General features: G+C 50.8%; 1 protein-coding gene across 1 annotated transcript in view; it reads left to right on the top strand.

Moving 5' to 3' along the window:
• LOC147896058 (uncharacterized) overlaps positions 1–7,570 on the top strand; it is a 29,594-nt gene extending 22,024 nt beyond the window's left edge. Inside the window, exon 3 of the transcript XR_015541879.1 lies at positions 7,532–7,570. The gene's annotated coding sequence lies outside the window, so the exon portion shown is untranslated. The remainder of the gene's footprint in view (positions 1–7,531) is intronic.
• Positions 7,571–7,938: the final 368 nt, after the last annotated feature.

The raw sequence follows: 7,938 nt of genomic DNA on the forward strand, positions 1-7,938 counted from the left end.
AATACATCATCAACGATGCGCCAACTAGGTGGCCTCATTGTAATACAGCTAAGATGCCAAAAATGGCTACAAAAATCCTAGATACAAAATGAAATGAAATAGAGTACCAAAAATGCCTAGATACAAAATGTAAAATATGAAATATGAGGAACATCATCTTCCCTAAGGGGTCTGTGATCCAAAGAAATGATGGAAGTCATGGCCATCGACCATGCCTCCTGCCATGAGAGAGAGAGAGAGAGAAAGAAAGAAAGAAAGAAAGTGTATTATTGTCCACTAAAGGCCAAAATGGGCCCATGGGACATCAAGAACTCTGCGTACAAGATAGCACAAAATCAACGTGCCACAAAGAAGAGGCATCGTCGAATATCATCTAAGTGCTACGCAATACAATGCAAGTGAAAGTACATAATGTCAAATCCGAGCCTAAATACAAAGTAAGCTAGATGCAAGGAAACCGCCCCTGGGTGCAAAATGGGGGGATGAGTACAATATGTCAATGCAAAGATACAAGTCCATGTATCACGGAGTCTGAGAACCAAAATAATACTGGAAATCCTGTCCATCGACTCTGCCTCCTGCTATGAGAGTACAAATCTGAGCAAAAGTGAGGTGAGCGGCTGGTAGGGCGAGATCTCCATGAGTAAGTCTCCTCCGAAAAGCTGCCATCATCCTGGATCGTCTGGAGATGAAGCGGCGAGTACGTCCCCTATGTAACAAGATCCTGCGGCGTCTACAAACCATCTCATATGTACATCCACAGGGTGGAGGCATGTGTCCTGTGTGAGCTCTGACCTCCTCGTGCTCCTCCTGATACCTGTCATTTGGTATAGCGTCTGAGCTCTATCGAGCTGGGCTCTATCACGCTCCGGTCTGTGCTGATGGTCTCTGAGGTAGTGTCGTCGAAGCATAGTGGCCTCCCTGACATAAAGAGCTAGGCAATGCTGATCCTCATAATCCATCACTCGTGAGAGAGGTCCAAAGCCATCCATGAAGAGACAGTGGAATCTCCCTCTGATCTCATAATATAGCGGGCATCTGCAAATGAAGTGCTCCTCTGACTCCACCTCTCCCATGGTGCAACAAGGGCAGATCCTGGTCTCTCGGCCTGGACGCCGTCCATCCTCCATGCGTCGCATCCTACCAGCCTCTATCTCGAGCTGATGCGAAGAGACTCTAAGCTGGCCAAGGGCAATCCTCAGTGAGTGGGACATGTGGATACCTGTGTAGCCTGGTGGAATGACAAATCCATCTTCTGAGATCCGAAGGAAGTGGTCACGATATGTGGCCATCTTCGTCGGAAGCTGCGTGGGATAAATCAAGTGCGGTACGTATGAAGCTGCAGCAAGTCTGCTCTCGTGACCTGACTAAGCTCGTGGCGAGTCAACTCGAGATGAGGGGCATCTATGCTGTATCGGAAGGGAGGCAGTCTATCCATGTCTAGTCCAAGAGATGTGAGCCACCTAGTGAGTCTGAAGTACCAGCAGTATCGGGCCCCAGATCGTGCCAACTCCATAGAAGATGCAAGTGCTAACCATGGCAACCGAGCTCTGCCTGCTGCTGAGTCTCCAAACTCCCTAACCCTGTGCAAATACATGACCGACTGAAACGCTGCATCCAATGCAAGGGGAGTAGCTCCAAACTCTGCTAGCATGATCTCGTGCGGAACTGTAGCCTTGGCCCTAATGAGCCGAGAGAACATGATGATCTGTAACCTCTCTACTCGTCTCCAATCTGCAGCGCCAAGGTCTCCTGCCCAGAAAGGAGCTGCATACATCGCAGCTGGTCTCACCAATGTGTCAAATAGCAGGGATTTCGTATCGGGATGCTGAAAGTGGGACTGAAAACACTGACGCTCAAGATGAGCCAACGAAGCATACCCTTTACTAATCCTATCTCGTGCTGCATATGTCATGGTAAAGATCGGTCCCCTGAAAACTGCCCCCAAATAAGTGTACTCTCTAACAAGCTCAATGGGCTGTCCGTCATAAGTGAAGCAAAACTCATCCGTGCTGTAGATACGATCAGAGGTGTTGAAAACCATAACCTTGGTCTTGCCAAGCTTTACGGTCAATCCCCTGTCCTGGCAAAACCTGTGGAGTGCCTCAATATGTGCCTGGAGGCCCTGAGCAGTAGAGGAAATGAGAACCACATCGTCCGCATACAGGAGGATAGGAATGGAGGATCCTGAGAGAGTAGAGCCCACACCGCCTGTCATCTGTACGAACATCTCTAGCTCATCAATATATAGTCCAAAGAGAGTAGGAGAGAGCGGGCAACCCTGCTTTACCCCAATCGTGATGCATACCTCCTCTGAGAGCCCCTCATGTGTCCGAACCTGACCAGTGACCCTCTCATACAAAGCCATGATAGCCCACTGTGTTTCTCCACTGAAGCCCATCTCGCGAATCCTCTGAAACAATCTGAATCGCGGAACTGTATCAAATGCCTTCCTAAAGTCCACGAAGCAACAATAAAGCCGTTGCCTTCGTGACTTCGCCTCCTCTACTAGTGCCCTGAGTGTGAGAATGTGGTCAAGCGATCCCTGCGAAATCCAGCCTGTCCTCTGGCTCTGAGTCCTGTCGTCTCGGCATGGTCATTTATACGGCTTTCCAAAACTGATGCATAGATCTTGGCCATAACGTGGCCAATCATGATGGTCCTGTAATTCGACGGCTCCATAGGGTCCCCCGACTTGTGGATAGGTACTATGGTATTGCCTAACCAGGACTGTGGTAGGCCTGTACAAACAGACTCATTGAAGAGACGGGAGAGAACAAAAGCTAAGGTATCAATCCCATGGATTACATACTCCGCTTGCAATCCATCATGATCCTTAGCTCTCCCGTTCTTCAATCGGTGGACTGCTGCACGGACACTCTCCGGTGTGAAGAGACTAGATGAAGCTGGCCTAGGGGAGTGGGATAAATCGATATCTGGCTGATCTGGAACATCGTATAGAGCTGAAGTATATGCAGACCAGACACGTGGATCTGTGAGGGGGCTCTGAGACTTCGAGCGGAGGAATTTTCTCCAGAATTCCTTGGAGTCACAGCTGAAAAGCAAGCTTCTCAGCTCCTCCTCATTCCGGGCTAGAAATTGGCGTTTCTTGCGCCTAACCAACCACTTGTAGTCTCTCTTGGTTTCGGCAAGGAGGGGAGACTTCTCCTTGGTCTCAAGGTTAAGTTTCCTGCGGAGTTCCTTACACTCCTCGTCATACCAACCGTTGCAAGGAACAAGACCAACCGGTGGGGGACTAGACGAATGACATGTGGCAGGGAACGACATGTGAGCGGCAGAAACGAGTGAAGTATGTACAAGTTCCCACCGGTCCCGCGTGGATGGTAGAGCATCTAATAGATGAGGACGGAGTAGGCGGCTGAGGTTCTGGCTATATACATCATCGAACTGGTGGTCGAAATGAACCTCGTAGTAGGGTTGGCGGTCGTGATAACGAGGGGGAGGTGGGTCATGGGAGACATGAGTCAAAGTAAAGTGGATGAGTGCATGGTCGGCAGAGGGCATGAAGGGGCTAACAGTAAGGCTATGGATGGAAGGGACTAGAGTCGGGGGACCTATGATGTAGTCGATCACGCTAGTACCACGCCCAGAAGCAGAAGAGAATGTAGGCATGGAAGACTGTGGCCACCTGGACAAGCCGTTATAAATGACCATACTGTGCGAGGTGAGGAGCTCCAGTAGCTGACGTCCCTGATCTGTGGGCTGTACTGTGCAGTCTGATGAAGTCCGACAGAGGCTATCATCGTGAAATGCTGGGAGTATGACCGGATCCTCCATGAAGTCATAAGTGAAGGCCTGTCTGTCTGAGATCCTCGCGTTGAAGTCTCCTAAAAGGATGACTTCTCCGCGACGTGAAAAATCTGCAATGTCCGCTGAGAGATCCTCAAATATGGACTGGCCTGGTCCAGTGGAAGAATAGATCGACTGCGCCGGGGGGAAGTAGCAAACTGCAATAAAAAGATCTCGCTGAGGGGCCCTGCGGCAGATGCGTACCCACAAGAATCGGGCATGTGAATCTGCTCTCTCCACTGTGATGATCCGATCGAGATGCTCTCTGTACAAAATGGCCACTCCTCCAGATCCTCTCACTCCAAATGTCCGGGCGTGCTGCCTGAAGGCAGATCTCCATGTATACCCTGTCACTCGTGGCAAAGGTCTCTCTGGACTCTCGTGTGTCTCCGTGAAAAAGATGATATCTCTCCCAAAGAATGCCCCCCGTAGATTGCCTGGTTGTGCTGTAAAAGAACCATTGCAGTTCCATACAGCGATGCGTAGACTATCTGACGGGTGGTGTGTCCCATGGGCCCTGTCCCGTCAAGCGGACGGGGCAGGAGGTGGAGGTGGAGGTGGGGCTGTATCTGCTGGTCTGCCATCTCTAAGCACTGTGGGAGCACGCCTCAAGGTGCCTGTGATGAGTCTGCCATCCCTAATCACTGCCCACTTGCCCTGAGCTCGGGCTGCATCTCTCTGAGGCATGAGCATCTTGCGCTCCTCAACCTGTATCTGAGTCAGATCCTCGTCCATGGAAATCTGTGGGTGGTCTCTGAGTGTCCCTCTCCTCCTGAGGGCAGCTAGACGTGCCTGGGCATCTCTGAATCTGATAATGAGGGGCTGCTCTCTAGTAGGATCCCTCCCGACTCTATATGCTCCTACTATGCCATGATCCTGTACTCCCAATGTCTGAGAGACAAAGGTCACAGCCTGTGTCATCGTGGACTTTGTCGTCGAGGGCAAGATACCACGAATGCGAATGTTGAGGGCCTTTGTGGCCCTCTGCTGTGACTCGACCAATGTAGCTGATACAGTAGATCTCTGAGGCTGTGATGGCTGACGGCGGACGACATCCACCCACTCTGTGGCTCTCTGGACCTCTGTCTGAAGGGAGGTCAAACGCTCCTCAACCGCTGCTACTGCTGTAGTGGGAGATGTATCCATGTGCTGAACGCGAGTCTCGATCTGCTGCACTCGCTCTGTGTGTCCATGAATCTCTCCAGCAATAGTCCTATGGGTCGCCTGTAAGACCTGAAGATCTGTCCTAATAGATAAGACCTCCCGATCCTGCTGTGTCACTCGATCAGCAAGAGATGCAACCTGAGCTGTAAGTAGAGAAATGGTCTCGTCCTTTCTGTGAAGCATCTGAAGTGCAGCTCGGAGATGGGTCTCAAAGTGCTGAAGCTCTGGCAGGATGTGGCGGCAAGGACAAACAGTGCAAGGCATGGAAGGAGAAAGAGAGGGAGACAGGGGGGAAACCGGTAAGGTGGGTAGCGGGGATGAAGGAGAAGGCTGGAAAGGGGGAGAGAAAACGGGTACCGGGGAAGGAGAGGAGGGGATGGGTAAAGTCTGTAGAGAGGATGAGGAGGAGGTAACCTCTGGCAAAGTAGGTAAAATAGGCAACAAAGGGGAAGAGGTGACAGAGGGCTGTGAGAGGGAGAGAAAAAAGGGTGGAGAAGGGGTAGGAGAAGAAGGAACCTGAGAGGGGAGGGGTGAAAAAAACTGCGGGTACAAAGTAGCTATGGGCGAAAGATGAGATAATGGAGCTGAAACCGGTGAACTTGCGACTGGGAGTGCGGGCACTGCGCTGGGCGGAAGATGGGACAATGGAGCTGAAACCAGTGTACCTGCAACTGGGAGTGCGGCAAGTGCGGGCAGTGCGCTGTCCTTTGTAGAAGATGCGAGTCCTCTTCTACTATAGTGCAGCATCTCGGTCGTGGCGGCCATTGATGTTGCTGCTGTTGCTGCTTCTGTAACATGCTTGACGGTGTCGGCCATTTTTAATTACGGGAAGCCGGCAACATTGAAAAGTGGGAAGAAAAGTTGGGGTTGGGGCTGCCCCCAAAAAAAAAAAAAAAGGTGGGGTTGGGGCTGCCACACACAAAAAAAAAAAAAAAGAAAAGGGGGGGGGGGTCGGGGCTGCAAGTGCGAGGGGGTGAGCGGGGGGGGGGGGGCGGGGGGTGAGCGGAGGGGTGAGCGGGGGGACTGAGCGGAGGGGTGAGCGGGTGGGCTGAGCGGAGGGGTGAGCGAGGGGGGGGGGGCTGAGCGGGGGGGCTGAGCGAGGGGCTGTGAGGGCTGTGGGGGCTGAGCGGGGGGGGTGAGCGGGGGGTGAGCGGGGGGACTGAGCGGAGGGGTGAGCGAGGGGTGAGCGGGGGGGCTGAGCGGAGGGGTGAGCGGGGGGGCTGAGCGGAGGGGTGAGCGGGGGGACTGAGCGGAGGGGTGAGCTGAGGGCAAAGGAGCAGCAAGGAGGGGTGAGCGGGGGGACTGAGCGGAGGGGTGAGCGAGGGGTGAGCGGGGGGGCTGAGCGGAGGGGTGAGCGGAGGGGGTGAGCGAGGGGTGAGCGGGGGGGCTGAGCGGAGGGGTGAGCGGGGGGACTGAGCGGAGGGGTGAGCTGAGGGCAAAGGAGCAGCAAGGAGGGGTGAGCGGGGGGACTGAGCGGAGGGGTGAGCGAGGGCTGAGCGGAGGGCTGAGCGGAGGGGTGAGAGAGAGAGAGAGAGAGAGAGAGAGAGAGAGAGAGAGAGAGAGAGAGAATATGATATGATTTTATTAAAGTTCTCTTGAAACCCTCCAGGATCTATGGGAATGGTGATCACTATTAACAAATAGTGATCTTTTACATCCGGTAAAAGAAAATACTATAGACTTGCTATGTATTTAGTACTTGTTGAGCTAGTTTGTGTGGTAGCCCAAGTAGCTTGTTGCGATGTTCCAAAAATTCTTCCTATCTTTGTAGCTAGCTGCTCTAATAGATTTTTCAGGTTGCCTCTATTGTCATGATATACTTCTCTGATGTGTGTATACACCCGACATCTTAGAAGTACATGCTACTCATTTTGGACCTCCCTCGTGGGGCAGATTTTGCATATTCAGTCTTCTCTTGGAACCCTAGTTCTTGCCCACATTCCCTTCTCCACCTCTAGATCATGTGAGCTGGTTCTCCTTTTGCATATTAAATTCCTTTTAAACGTTGATATGTCTCCCCAAGATATTTTTGCATCCGTTGGATTAATTTCCTGTTTGTATAACTGCAATTTTTCCCTTGAGTCTTGCCATAATTTTTGTAACATCTCCTTTGGTATATCAACAGCTGTTATACCTCATAATTCTATGCATTTCATCCCATCGCAATGCCATCTAGTGGTTTGTGTAGCTTCCAATGCCTTGTGAGGTATCCTGCATCATCTCAACTTTGTTGAGGTAAGCCATTAATTGTCATAATGCATGCTCTTTGAACATGCCAATATATTGCACCTTGAGGTTTTTTGTTTTGTGTACCTATAATCATTTAAGCCTATGCAATGCCTTCATCTTGAACTTAACTTCGTGTGCAAGTTTTGTTTACCTGGTTGGATGTCCGCGAATGCAGAATTTTTTGGATTTATTGAGAATTGGTTGTTTCAACGTTAAGGCAGGACATTTGGATTCCTTGTTGGTAGTGTATACCAATCACAATATGATGCTCTCATTAAGTCAAATCCAATTCAAAATATTTACATTTTTTGGTTCAATGGATGTACAGGCCCTTTAGTATTAATGATCCATGGATTCCCTGAATTTTTTTTTTTTTTGCAAAAAGAGACTTCTATTAAGTATTAAAGAAAAACCGTTAGAGCAAGCTCCATACGGGATACATCATGCAATGCACGAAAAGCTCAAGAGCCAAAAAGAAAGGATTGAGGCTGAAAGTGCCATCTCAATCCGGTAGAAGCCTCCGAGAAAAAGGGAGAACCCCTCCAAACTCGAAGAAAAATAGTCCTTCTAGAAGAGGCTGCCCGTGAAGAACCCTGCATGCTAGCCCATATGGCTATCAAAGTGTGAACCGTGTCAGTCCAAATACCCGTGAACACCTGTAATGGGTGTATCTGGGTGCCATCCAAGGCCTCAGTACATCTGGCTCTCCAAATGTGCCAAGAGGAAATGCTAGCC

The sequence above is a fragment of the Dipteris shenzhenensis genome, chromosome 12, assembly GCF_047967505.1.
Source record: "Dipteris shenzhenensis isolate YYH24624 ecotype China chromosome 12, Dip_SZ_1.0, whole genome shotgun sequence".
Classification (NCBI taxonomy): Eukaryota; Viridiplantae; Streptophyta; class Polypodiopsida; order Gleicheniales; family Dipteridaceae; genus Dipteris; species Dipteris shenzhenensis.